The 25,406-nt window shown below is 41.1% G+C and overlaps 1 long non-coding RNA gene across 2 annotated transcripts in view; it reads left to right on the top strand.

The window, feature by feature from the left end:
* Positions 1 to 731: 731 nt before the first annotated feature.
* The window catches only part of LOC102290975, a 49,027-nt gene continuing 24,352 nt past the window's right edge, over positions 732 to 25,406 (top strand). For both annotated transcript variants that reach the window (XR_006055432.1, XR_006055431.1), the window contains exons 1-2: positions 732 to 1,934; positions 7,331 to 7,685. This is a non-coding gene — a long non-coding RNA (uncharacterized LOC102290975). The remainder of the gene's footprint in view (positions 1,935 to 7,330; positions 7,686 to 25,406) is intronic.

The following is a 25,406-nucleotide window of genomic DNA, read 5'->3' as shown; positions in this document are numbered from 1 at the left end:
GGAGACAGCAGGTATAATATCTGCAAACCTTTGCTGCTGTGCTGGATAAGTAATGGCCTCAAGACGTCACCTTTATCTGTAGCCACACTCCTGCAGCTGGGGCTGTGTATTCTCTGCCTCACACTTCCTCCATGACACAGGTGTGGCCATTATGTGTGTATGTGTGAGTATGTGTATGTGTAATTTTTCCCCCAACACCTCCTCCTCCTCCTCGTTGTGTATTTGCCACACACAAAAGTGGCCATGAGGAAGGCAGATAGGGCCAAGACTGACACATTCATTTCCTAAACGGCTGTGGATGCTGCGGCCGCCTTTTAAGCAGCTTTTGCTATATATCCCCTACAGATGTCGACACTGGGTGAGTGCGGCACGAAGCGCCACTGGGAGCATCCCATCATGCCCTGCAAATGGAGAAACAGAGGCTGTGGTGAGGACAGATAGGAGGAAAGAGGATTGACGGGACATGAATAAGGAGGGCGAAATTTCGACAGAGACAGAGAAGGCAGAAGCAGAGAGATGCGAGAGCAAAGAGAGGATGACATGCGAGATAGATAGGGAGAGAAAATTGAAATGAGACGGAGAGAGAGGGAGAGAGAGAGAGAGGTGAAACAAAGGAAGAGTTAGATGGGGGAGTGAGTGAGCTTTGTGGTCTCGGGCTCCATGGGAGGTTCAGCCCAATCATTTATAAAAGGTAAATGCTGTCATGACGCAGGGCGTTTAAAGGCGCGGCACTGCAGGTGTGATTTATGCTCTCAGTACGGGGCTATAAATCACCCTGCCTTTGTTTCCACAGGCTGCTTCTGCTACTGCTGCTGCTGCCGCATCAAGACATAGCCGTCCCTCTGCCTCATCTATAGTAGCAAAACACACACCCGAACACACACACACGCCCTGCGTGGACAGCAATAAAGACCGAGCGAAGACGCACAACGATGGAAATGGATGGATGGAGGGTAGGAAGAATAGGGCCGACTAGTTGGAGTCTATCAGTGAGTGATATGTGTTGAGTCCAGGAGGTATGGGTGCGCTCTCACACACGAGCACACACACGAGTGTCAGCGCAGAGCTCATGTTTCTCAATTGTATTGACTCTGGCACTGTTGGACTCTAAAAAAAGGACCAGATTTGCTAAAGCTTTCACACTTAAATTAACACTTTGCTTGCAAATTTAGTTGTTTTTACTGATCTAATTCAAGGCAGCAGAGATGGAGCATGGACGTAGATTAAGTTATATTGACTGTGACCATTTTAGCATGTGTTATCGGGCCTGGCTCTGTGTCCCGTATTACTTTACCACTGATTAATATTCTGCTTTGACTGTTAAAGCATGTGTTGAGTGCATCCCCCTTTACTCAAAAGTCTATATTTTGGTCCCTGTAAACAGAAATGTTTATTATCAAAAGGTCTTTAGTACTTGGGAATTTTAAAAAATTGACTTTGAGGATTTTTTGCAGGGGGTAATATGTTAATTACACAAAGGATTTGTCAAAACAATTACACATTAATTCTTTGATGAATAGTAGACCAGTTCTGAATAGCCACCAATGTCTGGTCACAGTCACAAGTCACTGCTTACAAGAACTTTACTGGTGAGGACATAGGCAGTATTGATATGATGGGTGTGTGGGTGGGAATGGCACTTGAGCAAGGTCACAAGTCCTGCTTATGACAGTCACATTGTCAGCATTCTTAAACTAGAGCGGATAAAGCCTTTTGTTCTCCCACCACTTTTGATGGGGAGTATAAAATGGGTTAAATTACTGTAGACTGTGACGTATACGGAACAGCAGGGTTGAACAGTAAAAAAAAAACAACAACAGAGGTTTGTTGAGTGTGCGAGAAAACCATCTTTGTAAGATGCTCCGTGTGACAAATGGCAACATTTCAGGAGTCATGCTGGGAGGTGGTGTTACTTGTAGCTGCACCATGAGTCAGTAAGCGCCTACATTTCTTTGAATAACTGGAACGGGCAGAATGAAAGTGTTTCAGTTGTACTGTTTGATTTCTAAGATGGGGAGATCGCTGCACGGGAGAGCAGCACGAGTTACAGCAATAGCAAGCGGCAGAAAGTGAAATAATGACATCTCTTAGTCAGGGTGCAACTGGGTTGCTTGCAGTATGCAATATTGTGGTTACTGTCAGTAGGGAAATTGTACGGTGTTACTTCCCCCCTTTTTTATTGTTGTGTGTCAGGTATTTTTCTGCTTGTGTTTTAAATAATTCGACATTTGACTCATTCTTACTATATCGTACTGTAGGCACGCTGGAAGTACACGTTTTGGTGCTTGGTTTTTCCCCAAAATCTTTAACAATATTGTAGGGCAAAATACACGTACGTGTCGACTTCAGGGCTGGAAGCACATATTGCATAGCTTAGTGGAAAATCAAGGTCTACCTACTGTAGTAAATACAGTATACGAGACAATAAAGTTATGGCCTAGGCACACAAAACACAAAATCAATAAAGTGAAATTAAATTCTAAACTTTGTTGTCCTTAATGTGGAAATTAGACTTTTAAAGAGCTGTATTTTAAGAACTGTAGTAAGACAGTAAGCAAAACATATCAAATGCCTCAGTATATGGTCATAAATGGGCACTTATGAAACAGTGGTGGATATATGTGAGTGTGCCGGAGGGAGAGCATCCGAGCAGTGTCAGGTGCTGAAAAGTGCTGAAAACTCACTATAAAAATATAGTTTAATTCAATTCAGTTTTATTGTGTTTTATATATTGAAAGACCCATCAATAATACAGAGAAAACCCTAACGATCAAACAGGCCTCTGTGAATGAGCACTTGGCGATAGTGAGAAGGAAAAACTCCCTTTTAACAGGAAGAACGCTGAAGAACCAGGCTGAGGGAGGAGCAGACACTCACACAAATGATAAAATCTAAATAAACATTGCATCTGCTACAACCAGGAAATATTTCATTTGTCATTAATGAATAATATTATTAACAATAACAATTTGACTAATCATTTTAGTTTCTTCTCCTTTGTAGTGATTTTGCAGAGAGCATAGGCTTCTGTAGTGCCACCCGAATTATATTAAAATACTTCTCCAACAGCAAAAGCAGCACCTTGTCGCCTTACATAATCAAGCCTTTCATCTAAACCATATTTCACCCTTCTACAAACCACTCTCAACAGAAACCCAATTGTATTGCAGAAAGCAGTCAACAATGCTCTCCACTCAATACATAATACAAGCGTATAAATCACCTCTGAGAAGGCTCTCTGACTGTGAGGGTGGGGGAAGAAAATGGAGCTGTAACATGCAGCGAACAAGTACAAGCTGACCTGAATGGCTGCTGGTATTCTGATTTCCCCCAGGAGCTCCTCTCTGGCCTGTGCTGGTGTTTTAGATTCCAGAGGGAGGCCATTAATGCTCAGCCTGTCGACCTGATCCATATGTATGGCTGGCTGTTCGTTCTGTTCAGCTATCGCCTCCCTTCTTGCCTACCTGACTGTCTCAAGGCCTGCTGGAGCCCAAATTGGTTCCTGGTCTCTGCAAAACATAGAAATAGAACAGCAGACATGTTAGGTACAAAGCACAAGCAAGATGGTTTTCACAAGGTGATTATTCAGACAATGCATCTGGACATCGAGCAGCAGATAACAGGCTCTATTTGCAGTTGGAAGAACGCAAACAGGCTCCTGTCTTTTTGCTCTGTGACCAATCGGTATGGATTATCAGCACATGACTGATTACTACAGTGTTCTGTCAAACAGACCAGTAACAGCATTTATTACTGATTGTACCACAAACGAGGAATGAAAATGCTTTTTAGCAAACTGAGCAACTGTGCCAGCATTGTGATCTGAATATGGTTTATTGGCTACCGGCTGCAGCTCACTTGATGCCTTTCTTCTTTCTTTTCTCTCACTTATCCCTTCCTCATTCATGATACATTTGGTGTAGCAGTACAGAAAATGTTCTAACACTTTTATTACCAAAGTGGTTAATAAGAGCGATCCATTACGATGCAATACAGGGTGAGAAAATGCTCCAAATAGAGAAAAACACTATCAGAATACAGAGATGTTAAAGTTACAGCTACAATAGAAAGGTTACATAGGGCACTATAAGGTGATAGATGACAGTTTTTTTCATTTCATTTTCCAAACTTAGGTCTCACATGCATCATAATGTTTAATATTCTTTGATAATCCGCTCTTCTGCTCAGCTTTTCCATGCTAGTTATGTATATCCAGTGCATTCAGTTTTAAATGTGTATGGTTAGAAAAAGAACGATGCTTTAATGCCATTTTCCCCCCCTTTAATTTTAATCCGTTTCAGTCAGGGGCACCAGAGAAACCTAACTAGAAATGTAAGCATTTATTCCTGTATGATGGCCTGATGATGCTATGATATGCTTTTAATGGTCTTGCACTTATGCCGCATCTCCAACTGGCCAGCTGTACTGAGTGAAGATGAACAAAGTCTAGACAGCATAATTAAGAAATTAGCGCTGAAAGTGTAATAACCCCACTTGGTGAAAAAGACCGATTCAGTCTGCTACCCACATTAGCATGCTTCAGTTTCATTGTCGTTCTTCCAATTTTTCCTTGCAAAAATCGTTGTTGCCCGTGCGCATCCATTGTAATATGTCTTGTTCTGATTCCCAGGTTAAAAATACTTTTTGAATAATTGCCGCCTCTCACTTGACATCAATTTAAAAGGCTAGTCTTCGGGGGGTGGTCTCTTTGTCTCTATAGCACTGTGGGCCGTTTTAGCCTTTAATATTAAAAATTAATAAAACCAGAAAATAAAGTGGATGTGAACTGTGCTGTCCAGATATAGCCGGCTCTTATAGAGTCCATTTAGCACTCCGCATGAGTCCAAGTCATTTTCGCAATCATCACAATACATCCCGTCACATTAGGGTGCCCAACTGGAGCACGGTTTCAGCCAGATGGAGGGAGGGTCAGTAGAAAGCATCTTGAGACATAGTAGACACTGTATTTATTATGCTTTTTATATAGAACAACTTTTTATCATCACCGTCACGTGATAGAAATCCACATGAATGAGAAATTCTCTAATTATTGTTATATTTAATTAAAATAATGATGTAGATAATGTGCTGTGAATGAAAAAAGATCTGCCTGTACCCACAAATAAAATGGGAGTAGTGAGAGCACAGGGAGTGCAGTTTGTATGTCGACCAAAAAACTGCCCGCTTGTAACTGAAGATTTAAAGTATTATCTTAAAAATGAAACCCAAATATTTAAAATAACATTACTTAATAGTTTTCTTTAATCGCCTCGTCACATCAACCACGTCAAGAAGTGAAAGTTTCATTTAGTGAATGTTGAGGAACATTTCATCCCTCCTTAAAATTTCATGACTCCAAGGAGAGACACAAAAAGATATCGATGTGCTCCTTTCCAAGTTTATATTTTCACTCAACCCAACTGGGCAAAAATGTTAAAGAAATAATTTCAAATCATCTGCTCCCATAAAGGGATTAATGACCGAAGACACCGGCTTTAATTTAAGGCTAATAATTATATCATTACGGTTTAATTAAGTGGCAAAAATTTGAACGTGAGTAAAAGATGTTATTAGTGAATTAAATGTCATAAAACCACATTATTTATTTACTTCTTCCTTATTGCTATTCTCACCTCTCTATTCGTATTCTTTTTTCAAATTTGGATTTAAACTCCATGCACACATTTTCATTACAAAGCTGAAATAACAATTAAGAGGAGTTACAGAAACCCTGGACCAGTTTGTCTGTTAAAAACATGTTTCACTTATTCAACTCTTGTCCCATTTCCTCACTAGTAGCTGTAATAATGTTTAGTTATATACTCTTTGACATACTGTGTACTTCATCAGTTTCCCCTGATTACCATAATTGTTATGAATCTAACAATTAAGATTTACAGGTCTGTTGCCAAGTGAAAAAAAAATACGGCTCAATGATTGGCTGAGAAAATGATCAAGGAACAGTTTGCCCATCACTTGTTGTTGGCTAAGGGTGTAATCCTAATGTTGGCAGTCTAAAAAAGAGTCGACCGCCTTCCAGTCGACACTCAGGGAATAATAGTCATTTTTTTGGGAGATGGTGTGGGGAGCACTTGTATTAAATTTCACATTCATCCTCTAAAATTATAGATTTATGTTTTGCGTATTTGAAAAATCGCTTTAATAACAAGTATTACACATACATTTCAAAGACAGGCTCTCTCCACATATGGAGTCCTGTTCTTCATGGGTATGAATGATAGAAGAGTGATGATGTATTGCTGGAGGTGTTGAATTTTCTTGCCTCAGAGTCTCCGGTGAATAACCCTGTCAGACGTTCATTAATGACAGCTATAAGCCAGAACATGTGAAGATCATACACAGTGGGGCACAGACGCCTACAGTATTTCTCTCTTCTCCCGCCGCCTATGTTGCATCTCCCCCGGTTTCTTATCAGCCTCTCAACCTTGTGTAAAAGCCTAGTAACACTTTACTTTTGCAGTGTTTAATAGAAGTCTCTCTCGTGCCTAATGTGCTTACAACATTAGAACAGCACTAAGAGCGAGTGTACAGATGTAGCTGCTTGTTTTGACATTGTAGCCGCCTTGGATTCTGCATTAACTTAATGTAATCAAAGGATTTTAACTGAAACTGTTTTTTTTCCTACTTAGACTTTTCCATAATTGGCTGCACACTGAAATAAGGCCACCTCAAAGTAAAGTGTTACCAAGACAATCCCTACAGTAAAAGCTTTGAGAACTATAATGGTTATACACTATCATCCCTGCTTAAAAACAAGGGGATTTGTCAGGGATGTTTCTGCCTCGGTTGGGGCTAGGGGGACCAAATTACAGCCCTAGTGTCTGGTTGGAGGAGGAGAAGGAAATAGATGGGTCTAGATATAATGGTGATGGCCCCTGGGTGGTACTCCTTTGAGAGAGAAAGAGGAGATTAGAGTGGAGGTGTGAGCTTGCACTAAGATTACATTTTCCCTCTTTATAATGGATAAGTGCTTCTCTCTTTTTTTCCTATTTCACTCCCACTATTCTGCGTCTGTTTCACAGTGTTCCATCTCTCTCCCTGCCCTCCATCGCCACAAACGCGCAAAAAACACACACGCACACACATACGCATTAAAAAGCATACACATGCACATATGCGTGCACACGCACAGCTCTCCTCTCTCCCTCTGTCACCCTCTCCCTCCGTCCTCCCTCACTTGATCCTTACACCTACGTGCTACAGATGGTTTCATTTTATAAGAGATAAAACCACATTTGGTGGAACTGATTAAACAGAGGGAACAACATCCCCATCTGCCATTTATTCCAATCTGAAATTGCTTGGGCAGATGCTGACATCTTTGGAGATGATTGATTCACCCCGTCTGGCCAGAGAGGAGTGAAGAGGAGAGCAGAGCTGGATCCTCCCCGGGGCTGCAGCTTCCTGCCACCCTGCCATGGCTTCACCACAGTGTCACTTCACCAGTGATGGAGCTCCCAACCCCTCCCCAGTCCCCCACCTCCCCGACATCTCTTGTCTGCTGCAAGCTGCCGCAATCAGTACGGGCCCCTGATTGGACTTGGGCAGGTGAGCGCAGTACACTTTAATCACGGGGCCAGAACAAGCCAGATCATCCCCAGTGTGTGCCTGCCTGGCGGCAGAGTGGGAGGACGATCTGTGTCTGTGTGTGGATGCATTAAAAGGTTTGTTCACCCAAATTACAAATACACATATTTTCTCACTCACCTCTACCAAGCCATGCAGACAGGCAGTATTTGCATAGAGTTTTGTGATGCTGACAGAATTGAAATGTCTCTTTTAAGCATGTAGCGTGTGCAGATCATTGGCAGAGTACAAGTACCGTTTACAGGCTAAACCACTGAGAGTCGTTTGCAAAACAAGACAGCAGGCTTAGGTTTTGGTGTAATGCTTTATTTGAAATATTTGACCCAGTACAATGCTGTAAAACAACAAGAGTTAAATGTGATATGTATAAGTTTATAGACTACAGTAGACTATAGATAAGACATGAACTTACTGAGCAACCGGCAGCTATTACTTGCAAAATAAATGCCGATGCCAGAGTAATTTCCTCTACACCAATAGTCTAATTGTGCATAGTGGTGCCTTATAATTTAGCATGTGTAGGAACTTTGTTTGCAAGGTCACAACAAATTGGAGACCATGCAGACATCTGCACAGAACCTCACATTCACCCTCCGATGACGACATTTCTCTCATTTGGATCCAAGCGGTCAGTCACATACTCAATGACCAGCCTGCCACTTACATACTGCAATCAAACTATAAGAATTCACAATCCCAACACAAGAACTATTCATAAAAATTAAAAATATAATCCTTATGTCCTGGGCAATAAATTTGACAGTTGCCTTTGTAATATGATTTTTTTTTTTTTTTGGCTTTATATCCTGCTTGGTCTGGGTAGCTGCTGTTACTGACAGACGCTGGAGATGAAGCTCTCCCAGAATGCACCTGCTTTCAAAAATGATAATTAGACCAAACATATGCCAATTCTGATATGTTCACCCTCATAATCTCAAGCGTTAAAAAACAAAAGTTTGGCGTAACATCCTAATTTGGGAAAGTTTAGCCCGTCGTTTGTAGATGATATGTTTGTTGTTGAGCTGCAAGCTTCTAACGTAGTCACGCTGATGGCTTCATAGATGTGGTGTCAATTAGTTTGAAGCAGACAGTTCTACAGACTAGAGGCTGATGATGTTTTGCGTTTCACCTTATCGTATCTTAACCTTTGATCAAAGGACGAGTCCTCTTTTTCACATTATTCTGTTTGGAGAACACGAACGATGGTAGGGATCATGTACTATAGTTGTTTCTTTGCTGTCTTCCACTGAGGTTACACGATATGAAAAGAATACCAATGGGTCCCAGGTGATTAGATATTCCACTCAACCTTCATCTAATCAACATTTATAGTGTCCTGCCTGTGGAATTACACTGCCCTCCACTAAATCGACTCTGAATCATCAGTTGTAAACACTCAAGCATTTTAAGATTGAAAACTCTTCCTGTTAAAGTGCCATCAAAGCCAGCAGCGTGTGAGCTCGAGTGTGCGAACAAATGCGTGTAGTCTCATAAAAACTGCTGAGCTGGGCTCCTCAATGCAATCAGGCACTGGTCTCAGCTCATATACTTGTTTGATGATAACCGAAGATGGAGGGAGAGTGATGGAGCTCTCTCAGGGACTACAGCAATAATTTAGCCTGGGGAGTGGGTGTGAATCATAGTGAAGGCACGGGGGGCTGGAGGTGGTGGATGAATCATTAGGGAAGAGGCGGGGGTGGGGGTGGAATGGAAAAGGGGGTAGAGTCCCGGGGGACTTGGATCCATCAGATGGAGCTGCTGTGGCCTCGACTGCAGCATTGACCTGCAAGCCTGTAACCCAAACCTGTCCATCTTTCTCTCTGATCTCTCCCTCCTGTAAACCACTAGCCTCACTATTCCTCCATCACTGCGATTCATACGTGTCGTTCTCCTCTGCCTCTATCATCAGAAACACCATTCCACATCAGCGGTCTCATCTTTTCCTTCTTCGTGTCTTCCATAAACCTCTTGAAGTGCTGCCGGCTCCGAGAAAGGGAAATGAATTCACAGTCTGAATGCGTCCTTTCTCCTCTCTCTGCTGCCCTCCGTCTCTCACCTTAGGGTAGTTATTCTACGTCTCCTCCCTCTGCCCTCTAAACTCTGATGGCATTCACAGCAAATTGCTCACTCCTGGAAGAAAGAGACAGGATAATATAAAAAGGAAGGAAGTGAATTGTTTCACTTAACTGACTGCCATTTTCCACGACTGCGCTACATGACAAACAGCGCGCACTCTGAAACACAGCCCTAGCCTGCCCTATGTCTCCCAGTGCAATAATCCATTACCGGGAACATCCACGCCTTTTCGAGAGTTTCAGCTCCCCAAGGCTTTGACTTTGGACAGGCAGAGGTTAGAGGAAAACAACCTGAAAACAGCCTTATCTCCCAACACACGAATGTTTGTTAAGGCTCCCCCATTAAGTCTCCCCCTGAATTTGCATATTAATTGCATTTTGGCTCTACTCCCTCCTTTTAAGGCTGCTGTTTATAGGTGCTTTATTTCTTTGAGAAGACACAGACGTCCGCGGGGATCTCACCTGCAACGGAGGACAAGAATTGAATTCCACAGGAAATTGCTTTAACTCGAGTGTAATCGAATTTGCACCCACACACACCTTGACTCGAGGACCTCGAGGGCATGCATGCATGTGGAATTACATGTATAGTACATAAAGTTACACAAATCCACACATAGACAGAAAGAAACCCTTCAACTTTAAGAAGTGAACACTGCTGCAACATGCAAGCTTAGATGGTTATTTTCAAGCTCTCTATCCCCCGCCCTTCTCTGACTTTCCTTCTTAATATTTGCATCCCTTCGCTAACTTTCTTTTCTTGTGATTTGTGTTTACTGCTTAGACATCAGAGCGTGATTTAGCAGCTTTCTCAACAAATGTTTGAAAAGATGTGAAAGTTTTAATGACTGGATTGAGTAGGGGATAAAGGAACAGCTGGAGATTCTGTAATGTAGTGGCTATTCTTAAACAGTACAGGTACACTTCAAGCTGTCTCATTTAAAAAACCAGCGCTGCAGTTTTAGCCATACTTTAGAATAACAGGTGATTGAGCATTCTCCCATCCCTATCTCCAAAGCAGTGTGACCATATGGATCTTATTTCAAAATGATGTACCGAATGGCACTCTGTAAGTGTGATATCGCATTATGCAGAGTGGATCTATTTATTATTTTCAAGATAATAGTTTCATTTCACAGATTATGACTCACATGTATTTTTCCCCCCACATGCATGGTTGCAGTGATGCTTGGCATTTAAGAGAAAGTACCAAAACAGCGAAGGAGTCATTATTTTTATTACCGTCCATCTCCAGAAACAATGTTTATGATGATCGGCATCTTCAACACGATTATTATATTCCTAGGATGCAAATAAATTCCTCCACAAAATCTGTTTTCATTTTCATTTATTTTAATGGTCCTTTATTCCTCGAATCAAATCTAATGATCTGCACTAAGCCCATCGGAGTGACTTGGTTCCGGAGCATCGATTTCCTTTGTGTTGCAGATTGATCTGTGCCTTGTTACTGCTCAGTATGTCACAGCCTCCCTTGGAAAAGGCGCATAATAAAACCCAAAAAACCCCAAAGAGGAAACAACAAAAAAACAGACTGATGTACTACAGTAAAGTAGCTTTATTATCATGAAAAATCTTTAAATCACTACAAATGTCAGCATGGACTATATCACAGATTAAATCCTTGTCCAGGCTTCATATAACTTCTTGACTTGTTGAATGGTCAGATACTGTAGCTTCAGAAATCGCCTTATTTGTAGCGTTTCTCCCTGGTTGGCTCAACACTTTCTGTGGTGACACAGCTTTACGAACTATTTCTGAGTGACAAAAAATAGACCGTTAATGTGCTGCTATGCCACTGGCCCCAATGCCTTTGCCCCTCTTCACTCTGGTGTGTTAGTATGTGAACAGTAGCCTGGGAGAACAGAGTCTCATTAAAGCTTCCGTTGCAGTGGACCACTCCCCAGATCTCCCTGCAGCAGCATCATCCCTTCACACGGTGGACCACAACCCCCAAGGGCCGCTGCACACAAGCGTACACACATCTGCACACATGCGCAGATTAAACCCTTAGTCTTTCCATTAGGCCATTTACTAAAGCACTCTTCTTTTTATCATGGTTGTCTGACTTCTCTCTCATCTATGCTAAGGCAGACTGGGCACAGACCCCCACCAGCATCAGTGTCTCACTTTTTGAGAATTTATCGATAAGGACAAACAAAGAAATGTGCAGTGCAGTACATGTGTTATGCACGAGCTCAGCATGTGCATGCGTGCGTGCACATTTGATTCGGCTTTGAGGAGGTTTCTATGTGATATGTGTGCATAATGTGTTCTGAGGGGTTCGGTGGGCACGCGATGGGACACATAGGGCTGCTCTCCCGCAGATGCAATTAGGCTAAATGGGATTATGCCTATCACATTTCAGACAGGCCGGCCCCACAGCCACCTGGGGGAGAGGGTGATGGGTGGAGGGTGAGGGAGGTGTGGCCTGATGAAGAGGGATAGAAAAAGAGGAAAAGGGTGGAGAGGTGGGGAAGATGCAAAGAGGGGAATGTTGCCTCAGAGACGGCATCCAGTGTAGTGTTAATGGAGGCTGTGGTAAAGCACACTGATGCTATGCAATACTATAATGAAATGCAATGACAGGGTGAATAAAACAGCGTCCCAGTCAGGTGATTCAACACATCCCTGACCTTCCGCTACAGCGGCATTTTGTGATGTCTTTGATGTGATGTACTGCTGAACCCCCTCTGTTATCAGGCTAAATGTCAACATCAACAAAGAAATCGAGGGAGGGCATGCTGCCTCAACACATGCTCGTGCTAGAAGTGGTTGTTGTTTGAACTGTGTGGTTGTAGGATTTAGTAGAGGACATGGATGAAGAGGGGAGAATGTAGAATTATGATTTTCACAAGTAGCTGTACTTCTTTAGTGCTTGTGTAATGGATTGATAACCACAGAAAACAAATGTGTTTTTGTCTTTATCGCTCCCCGTCTCCTAAAGACATAACGACAGTCATAACATTCCACTGAAAACTGCACCGAAAATTTATCCAATAATCAAATGCAAATTCAGAAGGGAAATAAAGTAGTGTAGAAATTAATCAACTCATGGACAACAACCCAAAATCCTGTTTAACTACTGAAAATGATTAGCTTGATTACTACTTAGCTACCACACTACCTATTTGTTACCACCAACAACAACAAAAAAGTACTACGTTACTCTTTAAATTAATACAGCACATTATTTATTTACAGCAATTTGTTATGCTACATGCTATATTATTTTCCCGTTACTCTGTAAAGTGACCTGAAATGCATTGCCACATAATTATCAGTTAACAATACTGATTTTAGGCAAACATAGATCCCTATCCTAATGACGCACATCATTTTTCTTTAAGTTTATAATATCTGAACACAAAGCAAAGTAGAAAACCACCCTAAAGGATATTCACAATGATCGCTACAGTGATGCTACTGTAGAAACATGTAAAGTCAGAAATGGAGGCTACAGTGCTCCAAGCCTGCTCATCACTGCCTTTGTTACCTGCTAAAGATCAGGGCCAGGGCTTGGGCTGGCATTCACTCAGCTTTATAACATCACTCTGGGTTCTTGGATAGCTTTGTGTTTGCATGCTGTCTGTGCAGATGCTTGCTGAGGGCTGAAGTTGTGTTAGCAGTATAACATGGTTGTTTCTGTCCTAGATGCAGTTTGCATTTCACCATTGCAATCTTTACCTTTTGTGCAACAAAAAGGAAAGTAATCTCCATATCTCTGCTCCTCAAAAGCAGTCGGCCCCTCTACCAGTTTCCACCTCCCAGCACAGGAACTGAAATCAGTTGATTGTAACGCAAGTGCGCAGAAAGAAAAACAATTTGTTTGTTTGATGTTTATTTATTTATTTTTTGTGCCCAGCATGCCAAGAGCCTTCGTAACGCAAGTACCAGCATGTCTGTACTTTGGACCGTGTTACATCCAACACTACTTCTGTTGTATGTGGAAGTGGACAACTTGTAAAATCTAAATCTACAACACTTGGGTCTTCTTACTTTATATGTTTGCCTGTAATGAGCATGTGTGCTAACACTTGTTACATTTGACCAGCTCTAGATGATCATACATTAGTATAACTTACTCTACTTTCCCCTGCTTTGCTCTCATAATTGTTTAAATTGGCCTCTGTGAGACTAAACATGTACAACATGTACATGGACATTATAACATTGTCAATAACACTGTAACTCTTTTAAAACGCTAAGCTTTGAGACATTGCTGCCAGCGATGGACCTCCCTCACCTACACGCACCTCTTTGGCAGGAGCAGAGCAGGGCACAGTGTAACCAGTCTTGCAGTCGCCCATGCTCGCTCTTACATTAATCAAAAGCGTTGTGGCAGTGTCCAGCCCACCTCTCCATCCCCAGGTGCCAGCTGTGTTTGGGCTGGCACCTGTCTGGCCCCTAATAATACACTATCTCTTTTCCTTGGCCTTGTGCTTACAAGACCAAATGCTGAGACTGTTATGCACATTTGTGCACATGAACATAGACCTGCAGAGGCATGGATACTCTTTAATACATAGAAATAAATAAGTACAAGTTTTTACAATTTGTACAAGAATGAATATTTTCCATATTTTAGTATATTTACTTCATTATTTGAATCGGAACAAATGAGGAATTTTGTCATCTGTGTCAAACTACTCATATTGGTCAATAACTACATTTTAGATGCTGGTTCCCTGGTGGGATGGGTCTCACTTGGAGCCCATGTGAATGGGAGCAGCAATTTTTTTAAATGTTTGTCATTGTGAGCAAATAACTGTCTGGATGCAACTGGACATCTCATAATGATGAGAAATTAAATGTTCACAGTGAACCATGGAGAGAGCCTACAATATGCTCCTGAACATTGGGGGACAGAGATCTGAGACCTGGGGGGTGGCAAACTGGAGAGCTGTGATAGGATACGGCCCATTAATTATTGAATTTGCTGACGTTATGACAAATGGCGTTGTCCTAGCCCTTGCTGAAACTCATGACTTTTACAAGGCCAGCTGGACAGAGCCTCAGCATTTCTACTGTAAAACCACATAAGCAGGTTTAAAATTAATGCTGTTTTCCCACCTCAATAAATGTTCTCTAACCACCTGCAGTTTGGCAAAAATTAGATTAAGTAGCCCAAGTTAAATATCTTTAAGCTGGGTCACTTTTGCTGGGTCTGACATCCACCTTGAGAACCTCCGTGAGGCTTTGCAGTGTTGGGAAGGAGAATAATTGAATGAAGGTGCATGAAGGTGAGCAAGCCAGTGTGGGAGTCAGTCACACCTCCGTGTTGGGTGTTTTTGCAATGTGAGGCCAGCAGTGAAAGAAAGGCAACAGTGTGCTGTGTTTGCACTGCGTAGGATTGCCTCCTGCTCCTGACGTGTATGTGGTCAGCTGTGCCCTAAGGAGGTGTCCACTATGAATTGTTGGTTAAAGTCCCGAAGGCTCGGGAATGTATACAAATGCTTCTCCCACGCATGCACTGAGCACAAACGCTCCTATATACGAGTGTGTGTTTCTTCGTCCGCGTCTCTTTGAGCTTATTCTATTTTGAATAATCCATCATGGAGCCACCTTTTCATTGTTCATCTATGTCTGACTGCATCTAACCTTCACACACCTGCAACACAGGGAGTGAGAAACAGAATGTGAAGCAAAACACGACAGGCAAAAAAAGAAAAAGAAGGGGGGCCGAGTTAGTACATAATGTACTCCGCACCTAAATCATCCTTGTTTGGTCTGCCTAAAATAAGCTTCACTGCAGCTGTTAACCTTTAATAGCAACGATGTATCACTGGAAGAGGAATCAGCGCACCTCTGTTCACCTTCGTCACTGCTTTTAATATCTTGCAAAAATTAGTCTCTGGTGAAATGAGCAGGCCTTGAATGTTACTAATTTAAATTATTAAACAACTGGGTACCATATACTGAATAATGACTCCTTTAATATGAGACGCTTAAGAGTGAGTGAACTAGAGCTCGAATAATAAACACCATTTATAAGTCAAACGTATGGTGAGAATTAAGGGAGAGTATTCTCAGCGTATTTGTCTCCTGTGGTGTTTGCCTATCTCAGAATAGAGCGAATGCTCGTGAGTCAGCCAGGGTCTGCGGACCTTATTTCTTTGCTGGATGCACTGTCGTTAGCGGCTATCCCTGTAGATACTGCCTGCTGCCAGCTGCTGTTCTGGCCCTCTGGAAAAGAGGCTGGCAATTAGACCTTGTGCTTAAAACAAGGTGAGTCAGGACCTTTTAATGGAGCACTATTTCTGAGCTCCCACACATGTGGCTTTTTAGATTTTCGCTGCGCCAGAGAACTCTGCAGCACTGAGGCGTGGAGGTTACTACGTCCAAATAACTGGGGTAGTGGATGGCTCGGTAATAGTGCAGCATTTTTCTACAGGAATAGCTTTTTCGTTTCTTTTTTTTCTGTACGAAACTGAATGTAATCTGTGCTTTCATCTTCCACTCGAAGCCATTTGCTAATGGTGTTTATTCTTTCACAGTTTCTAAACCAGTTTGTAATTTAATCTGTTCTAACACAGAAGTGAAAATTTTCTAGGGTTTAGATCGTTAATAACTGCTTTGCTGGAAAACACTGTGTCATTATGCATAAGAGCTATAGTGCTGCTGCATATTAGCTCTTCACTGGCTTCCTGGTGTTTTTTATCTGGAAGGGTGAGGTTAACTGTCTTAATCTGTTCTCCCTCTCATCTCTCATCTCAGACCTTGATAAGATGGAAGGGAAAAGCTGCCTGTGTTTAGACTACTGCACCTTGTTTCCTTGGACCTTACCCAGCTAACCTTGAGTCTATTCAATGACGAGCATAAACCAGTAAACACACTGACATGCGTCCTGCCTCTCTCTAGCTTTCTCTCCTACACGCAAAGTGAAACACAAACATACACACAGCATGAAGAGTCCACGTAAACATGAGCAAGGCAAGAAACGATTTGCTGTTGCACAAATAGAAGAGTTCAGGTTAAAAAAGAATTCTCTATTTTTTGTTGTAGTAAAAGGAAAAAAATAAGCTTGAACTTAAATCTCACATCTGTTTATTTTCAGCTAGCTTTGATTGCCTAGCTCATGTTAAATATGACTTATTGTAACGCGTGATAGCAAAAATATTTTCAAATAAAATTTTCTTTAAAGCATTTTTTTTTTTTTTAGACTCCTGCGCTTTTCAAGGAGTGGTACTGAGCAAAAAACAGAAAGCTGATGTTGTGTTACTGAAATGTCTGCCAGGTCCTTCCTCAAGCTGTGAAATCTGAATCCTCGGACCAGACTGGAGAGTCACAGTCATCCATACACGGCGACAGACGTAAAGGCCGCTGGACCTCGACTCTGGTTGGCTGAAACTGTCAGACTACCATCTGAGGAGGGGCCATATACTCATAATATATGACAGCCTTCAACCTGGCCAGTCTAAATAGATTATCTTGGCTGCGTCTTCCCCCGACCAGGTGCCAATGTGTAAAACAGACCAACTATGTTAAAAAAAAAAAAAAAGCAGTTACTTGCCAACTATGACAAAATGAAAGCAGGGAAGTAGCATTAAAAACTGGAATGATTTAGTACATTTTTGCGAATGTACATTATGTCACTGTGATTTTAAGTGGCGCTTTATATATTAATACCATAGGAATGCCCTTTATTTTAAACAGCGCAAAATCTTAGGATTGTTTTCCTCCACCTGGTCAAAAAACATCCATAATAATGCAGATATTGTCTGTGTTATCAGTGTGCACTATTGTGAGTGAGCACGCATGCACGCTGTGCACATGTGTGTGTCTGCTAAGGGCTCTTTTGTCTTTTGTTCTCGAAGAGATGGAGAGCATCCACTGCTCACTAACAAACACATAAATATGCATTAATCTGTTCTGGTTGGGCGAATTTGAAGAACTGTCAAGCGTCAAATGTAAAGGTCATGCTTTGCTTGCTGTAAGGGGAAGGTCCTGGAGACCATGGTTAGGGCACTATTTGAATAAACTATGCAAGGATTTACAAGAAGTAACCTTCAGGGCTAAACACGCCCTCTTCCCTCGCCAGAGAATAGCTAACATAAATGAGCTCAATCACCAACTTCACCGTACAGGTTCAGATTATAGATAGTTTGCATTTTTTTGTACCTTTAGGTTAAATCATCAATTAAAGCCCATCATATAATTTGTACTTTTGTTTTTAGATGTTGTAATGCAGGGAATAATATTGTGTATGGAAGGAGAGTGCACAAGGGATTACCTTTTGAATTTTGAACAAAGTGCCCCCACTCTAACCCCCACCCATTTCTATGTAGCATGACAGCCTAGCAGAATGTGGCAGGTGGAGGTCTTCCAGGCTGAGCGAGGGGTGACCTTGCCACTTCCTATGTAGAATCGGTTTGGTTTGTAACACAGCGCCAGGTCCCAGAAATGTGCTGCAGCTCAATAGACAGGCGTAGTGAACAGAGGGCCAGTCGCAGCCCCAGTCTCATCCACAGCCCCATGGCAGCAGATGCCACATGGCGGCCCCAGAGCCTTCAGCCGGCGGGGAGACGTAGGCGAGCGCCAGCCGGGTCACCAAAGCCCATGTCCATGTCATGCACAGAGAGGGCCTTCTCAGCAGGCAGGCAGGCAGCCTGCCGTCCTCTCCTGTCCCCCTTTTCTTGGAGGCAGAGTGTAACAGCTCGTTTGCACGTGCTTTGTGTAGATTAAAGCAAGAGGCTGTCAGGGATAATTAAAAGTAATAGAGCTTAGCGCTTTTTGGATTAGTGTCCTAGACAGCGGTACTACTGTCTGGATGAGTGTGTTTATTTATCGTATATGTGTGTGTGTTGCTATATGTTTACTTCTGTGTACACAGAGAATGTGTTCTTTAAACTTTTCAAATAGATATTCACAGATCATATTGATATGGCATACATAATGTTATAAACCAATGATGATGTAGGTCATCCTAACCTTGTGTTAGCTGTGTTTAAAAGAAAACAAGACAACAAAGTCCCCTCATCCCATTAAACGACTTCTTCAATCATCCAAATTGTTCCTCGGGCAAATCTAATTGCAACTGTGCTGCAACCCAAGTAAACGACTTCACCAAGATCGAATAATTAATATACAAAGGACATGTAAAAAAACAAAAAACTAAAAGATGTTGCATAATTAACTTGTTTTTGCTCGTTCATTTCGAACATCAGTCTCTGCTCCCAAAGTAACTATGCTTTTTTTTTTTTTTTTACACCAGCGCATGTTGTTTCTTTTATTGTCAACTTGAAGCAGTTTGCCAGCATACTGTGTGATGAACTGTGAGCTTCCTGCCATGGCTAGCATCAATAGACTGTGAAACTTTGGTGTTTAAGGTTTGCACTAAGCTGCTTACGTTCTGGCACATTATGTAATTAAGTTGAACTTAAACAAGATCAGTGTCACATGTTTCAGCTGGAGGGTCTTCCTGTTAAAATGGAGTTTTTCCTTCCCACTGTTGCCAAGTGTTTGCTCATAGGATATTGCCTATTTTTTTTTCTGATATTGTACGGTCTCCACCTTACAATATAAAACCCCATTAGGTGACTGTTATTGTGAAATGGGGCTACAAAAATAAAACTAAATTGATTTCAACACGGAAACAAATCTTGTTTCTCATTCACAAGTCATAAGATCCTTGCACAATTTGCAATTTTGTCAGTGGTTGGTTATGATAATATTGTTTATAGACATCCAACCTTGAAGCCCTTTGATTCTGTGTATTGCATCTTAGTAAATGAAAAGATGGGGTGGTCCTCTCTATAGAATCAAAGAGAACAGCATTGTACAGTGTTTATTTTTAAGGCTGTACTGCATAAATTGGCATAAATTGCCTGCTTAACTCTGTACCTTAATTGAATTCAAAACCAGTACTTTCAATGTCAGGTCAGAGAACACAGAACACTTTTAACATCTCACACTGAACTTGGGAAAACTGGATTTAAATATTTTAAATGAAATAAACTATGAAATTTCATACGTTCACAGGAACATTTTAAAAGCAAGTAGTTATTAATTTCCAAGCAGCTTACAATATATAATTTTTTTTGCTGTCTATCCCATTTTTTACATGTCTCTCTTGAAAATAAGATCTCAATCTCAACAAAACTTTCAGTTTTACTACTACTAATAATAATGACAAGTTTGAAAGAAAAATCTTAAAGGTTATTTGCTTTCAATTATGCTTTCAGGCTTTGCCCCTTAGCTTAACCATAGTGATATCATGATCTCATCATCATCTTCATCTCTTCTGTGTTCTTGTGTGTTACTTCCTTTAGTCTGGACTTCACACCACCATAAACACCACCATATTTATTGTGTCTTTTTTTGCATTGACGCTCATTGACTGCACCCTGAGATGAATCCACTGAGATCTTCCGGGAGCACGACCTATTTTGTGCTGTGAAATACAGCCGCCTAAGAAGAATGTATTGGATGAGTGTCCTGTTACTTATAATCCTTAGTAATCTGAGCATTAAGTGTCAAAAGGGCAACGTCTCAGTCTTTGTTCTATTAAATAGTAAGTAAACCAACTGAAATCAAGACCACCTAAATGTAATGCCTTTTATTTCAGACTAACTGTGTTATAGTTTGTAATGGCCGGACAGAATTCAGCAGAAATTATTAAAACTGTTTGTTTTTTCTAAAAACAAAACTGAACAGGTTCATCCACTTTGCTCAGGATTTAGTTGTGGGCAGAACAATTTGGAAAGTTCTTATTTTGATCAAATTACTTTGAATAGTTTAAATGGGGGGAAAAAAGGGTTAGAGGAAAAATTCATTTAGCAGAAACACCTAAAAATACTCTGCCTGGATGTGGAAATTGCTGCACAGCACACTATGAATCAGCTGATGTTTATCACTGAAATGCATTTTTGAATGCTTCACTTAGCAAAAGTTAGTAGAAGGAGGTTCCACAGTTTAGCTACACAGAAAAAGTTCACAAGATGAGTCTTTACTGAAATCCCCTTTTTCATGATAATAATTCAATTCAATTAACTTCTATTCAATTTATATTTCGCCAAATTACAACAGTCTCTTCAACGTGCTTAACATTGTAAGGTAAAGACTCAAGAGTAATACAGATGTCTTGAGCTAAAATAACATCTATGCGTGTTATATTGTGCTAGTCCCTATTACTAGGATGAAGCAGGAAAATGAAAATGCATATTATAATTAAATTATAGGTGCAAAATGACTATTCAAATTTACTATAGTAATAGCTTGATGAATTATGGCACTTTTTCTTCAGGGGACATTGCTTGAGGAAATGTAGGAAAATGCTCATGGGAAGCAGCAGTCATCAATCACACATGGTGTGGTTGGGGGTGTTGTGGTGGCCCTGAGGACTTGGGTCTGCACAGCAGCCAGTAATCTAAATGGTCTGAGCTCCAAGGCCCCCATGGGGCTGCCCGCTCTGTCGCCTGCAAAGAAAACAGATCAGGGGAGAGGGATCAAGGTTTGTTTTCTCCCTTTTCTAGGTCATTATTTATTATGTGAAATATCAACGTCCTTGGCTGCTGCTGGGATCTTCTCCCCCCAAATTGACAGATCTCATTATAAGATAAACGTGACAAAGATAGCTCATAATGCTTCAGAGAAATGTAACACCATTAGCGGGTCATTGTCATCGTTCTAATGTGTCCTTTTAAGCCGCTTAGTGAACTGGTGCTGAAGTGTGATACAGGGATTAACCTATCAGAGAGTTGCTGCGGAGGAGTTGAGCCGCCATTGATGGAAATTTTTGGACGTGTGGTGATATCTTCCCAGGCGCTACGCAGAGTCATGGTTGAGCCTGATTCCTAAACACAGCGAGGTTTCTGGGATATGAGGGAGGATGTCTGGAGGGTATCGGCATGCACGGGGCTGGGACTGCCGTGTATTTAGTGTCTGAATTCATTAGTGTTGCAAAGGAGCAAATGTTTTGCATCAAAACATGTGGATGAATTTTTGTTTTTCCTTTTGTGGCTAGAAATTATTTTCGTGCCATTTATGTTTTATACATTGCATACTGCTGGCTCCACACAGTTGTACTGCAACAGTGCTTTTTTTGAATTCCAGAAGCACACCGAGCGCTAGTAGTTGCTCTATAAATCTCAATATATTGGCAACAGCATCTCATTTCTAGGACAAGCCTTTATTAAAGAATGTGCTTTTAATGAGTTGACACAATTGATATACTTTGCCTGAGTGAATTAATGAGTGAATTCATATTTGAGTTGTGGAAATGACTTCAAAATGTGAATGACAGCAAATGCTTCCAGGGGTTAAATGGTTATTTATGAAGCCATTGTTTAATTCTACCGTACAGTAGAGCCATCTGCAGCTATGTGGATGCATCATTATCATCCAGTCATTCATTGTGCTTTTGGTGACTGTTAGCTGACACAATTCCACTGATCAGTTTCACAACCTCATCAATCATTCCATTAGCCTTCAGCATCACATTTACATCATATTAAACTTAGTGAACACAATAGATGCATGTTAATGATGACACAACATGCACCAGATATAGACACACACACACACACACACACACACACACACACACACACACACACACACACACACACATTATCTCTATGTGTGTGTGTATTATTATATAGTTGAGTGTAGTGACTGTAAGTCGACGAGCGATCTACTAGCATCTGTATGCTACGACATCGACCAAGCACACACACACCAACCACACATTCACACACACACCACAGAATCAAACACTACAAATAACTGTCCAGATGCTGAGTTGGTGTCCCCGTGTAACTGCTGTTATTTAAAGACTGAAGTGAATTTGCATCAAAAATGCTGCAACAGTAATCAGTATACTGTAATTTCACAGGAAATCAGAGTACACTGATGGCTACTTTGCACAGTGGGACTTATTTTCGTCAGGTTTAGTGGAGGTAAGACTTTGCAGCTAAGCTTTTCTATTACATTTTCTAATTTCATGGCTCAGCAGGAATTATCAAAGCTTTTTTGATTACATTTTCATATAACCTTGATCGCAAAGGGCAGAGCAATCAATACAATAGCCCTTAGCATCCTAGTAATTATTAGTGAAATAGTAATAATTTCTCCTTTAGCTTCTTATTTATTTCTTGGGCCTATGGAGGGAGAAAAGGGCTGCAAGTTGAGATGGCTGCAATGCCATAAGATGCAAATTAAAATGTTTTAATTAAATCCACTGATCTTTCTTGTTGTAAGATGCAGGCTTGCCCTTCCTGTCTGAACTGTTGAAATTCCTACATTTTAACACAGAAGTTCTGCTTTGAGTTGCTGTGATCGTGCAGCATGATTGGTAAACGTTGTTTTTGCTTACGAACATAAGACAACATGTAAACCAAATCACAACGCAGTAGTCAGGGTAATGGGACTATTTATTCAGCTTTGTTAGGAGAAGAGGTCATGTGATCAGGGGATAGTAATTATAGCATACGCTTAATTACATTAGCAACCTCCTGTCTTTTTATATTATCTCTGACGCAAAAAAACACAGAGAGAGATTTGATTATGTTAATAAGCTGCGTTTTATACATGGTAATGGAGGCCTAGTTCAAAGCCATTAGTGCTATGAGGAATATCCATTTGAGTGTCTGAGCTCTCGAACGCAGCTCAGCTCAAAGTGCACATTGTTTAATGGTATTGATCAACGGTCTAGCGAGCTCCAGGGTTTTTGCTCATTACTGTGTCTTATTCATGCTTTCTTGGGTAATGATGCCCACACAGCAATTACTGCCAGAGCCATTTAAATGATCTAAGAGAGAAATCATAATCATGAAAGGTAGAGGAGAAACAGATGAAAAAAGAATCGTGTCATTTTCTGAAAGTGAAAAAAGCTGCTTATTGAGAGGAAACATCAAGATTTCAAGTGCACTGACTTCACAGAAGTCTCCATTAACTTTCATCAGCCGTAGCTGGTGCTAATCTGATTTTAAGTATTCAAATCTAACTCCTTCTTAAAGAAGATTTGTTCTTAAAAGGTAAGAAGCTGGTATTATTAATGCAAATATGCTTGATTTAGGATTTTTATTTTACCAGCTACAGCTTATTTTTAGTGTATGTACAGCGCAGTGATGTTGCTGTTAGTTTACATTATTCTTAACCAACATAATGAAAGTCAGTAAAGATTTTCAAACTGAATATTTCATTCGTCAAGACGTGACATTTGATTTAATTGTTCCCTTTTTGGGACAGTATTTACACTCACTAGCCACTTTGATAGGTACACCTTGTAAGTATCATGGTGGAACCCTTTTGTCTTCAGAACTGCCTTCATTCTTCATAGCACAGATTCAACAAGGTTATGAAAAAATTGCTTTAACAGCTACAGCAGTAGTTGTTGTATTCTCGACTTTGCTACAAGTCACAAAAGTTCACTGACATTTCTTAGACTGTTACACTGTTTCCCACATCGCTGCTAGTTTCGTCCTGTGTATGTGCCACCACAACCTCTCCCTTTGTGTGAGGGAGTTTTGCACGTTGTAGTGTTGCATCTGATTCCACAAAGAAAGCAAATAAACAGTCCATTAAGATTTCTGCTCAAAGAGCTTTATATAATTAAAACAGATGCAAATAAAGGTCACTTTCTAAATCAACTTGGATCTCATGTAATTTCTGCCTGTTTTTCTCATCTTTCTCTCTCTCAGTCCCCCCAAAACCCCCACCCTTGTCCCATCTCTCCCTATCAATGAGGCGGCAGACACCCCAGACCTGTTCAGTCAACTGCTTCAAGATTTATTCTTTGTAACAAATCTGCAACAGCTGGAGAGCCGGGGAATGCATGTAAACTTTGTGTGTGTAATTTGGTGACAAGTCAGGCTTAATCAAGCTCCCAGTGGCTGGATGAGAGGAGCGCAGGGGAGCGGCATATGGGGAGCTGAATGGTGAACAGGCAGTGGGCAGGGAAGGAGACACAAAGCTCTGTTCATGTGCATTAACATGCTGTACAGTAGCAGTGGCAGGCACACATACAGCCAACTCCATCTCTTTATAGACAGGTTCTGTACTGGTTGTATGTATACTGAAAACATATTAAGGCTCCATATAAGTGACCATTTCTCTCTTACATTTTATAAAGACATTTTTAGGGTGTTTTTGTTGGTTTTTAGTGTGGATTGAGCCTCAGTTAGTGTGCAGAAATCAAACTAAAATGACAAACAGTGCTTATGAAGGCTGCACAATCATCAAAGAAAACAACGCATTTGTAAAGGTAGTAAACTCAGTTATTTAAGGTCAGCTGAGGAAAAGACTTTAGTTTCACTGAGTTTATTCAGCATCATTCCTAGTTTATTACTGCCAGATATAGACTTTTCTAACAGAGCCATATAAACCTACCATAAAAATTGTTTACATTTATCCAAGACAGCAATTATAGTATACAAATCTTGCTGCACATCGAAAACTCAAAACAAACATAAAAGTGTGAGCATGCCTGAGGAAGGAGATTGCAGATGTCTCTGATGTCTCCGAGCTGCCTCACCAGTAAGTCTCTTGTTCTGTGGTCAGAAAAACTCGACTGTTTTGGAGCACAGTGTGGGACTCATGCAGTCCTTTTTCCGCTCCCTAGACGATTTGGGTGGACACATTTTTATAACACACTGTTAAAATGGTGAAAGCGCCAAAAAATCCGATTTTTGAAGCCATGTGTACTCGCACCTGCAGACAGTGTTCCCACTGCCCTTTACACGCCCACATTTAACTTTAAATGGT

This window comes from Haplochromis burtoni, unplaced genomic scaffold (genome assembly GCF_018398535.1).
Source record: "Haplochromis burtoni strain Fernald_Lab_line unplaced genomic scaffold, NCSU_Asbu1 Contig_338, whole genome shotgun sequence".
Taxonomy (NCBI): domain Eukaryota; kingdom Metazoa; phylum Chordata; class Actinopteri; order Cichliformes; family Cichlidae; genus Haplochromis; species Haplochromis burtoni.
Note: the sequence above shows the minus strand (reverse complement) of the source record. Positions and strands in the feature narration are given on the sequence as shown.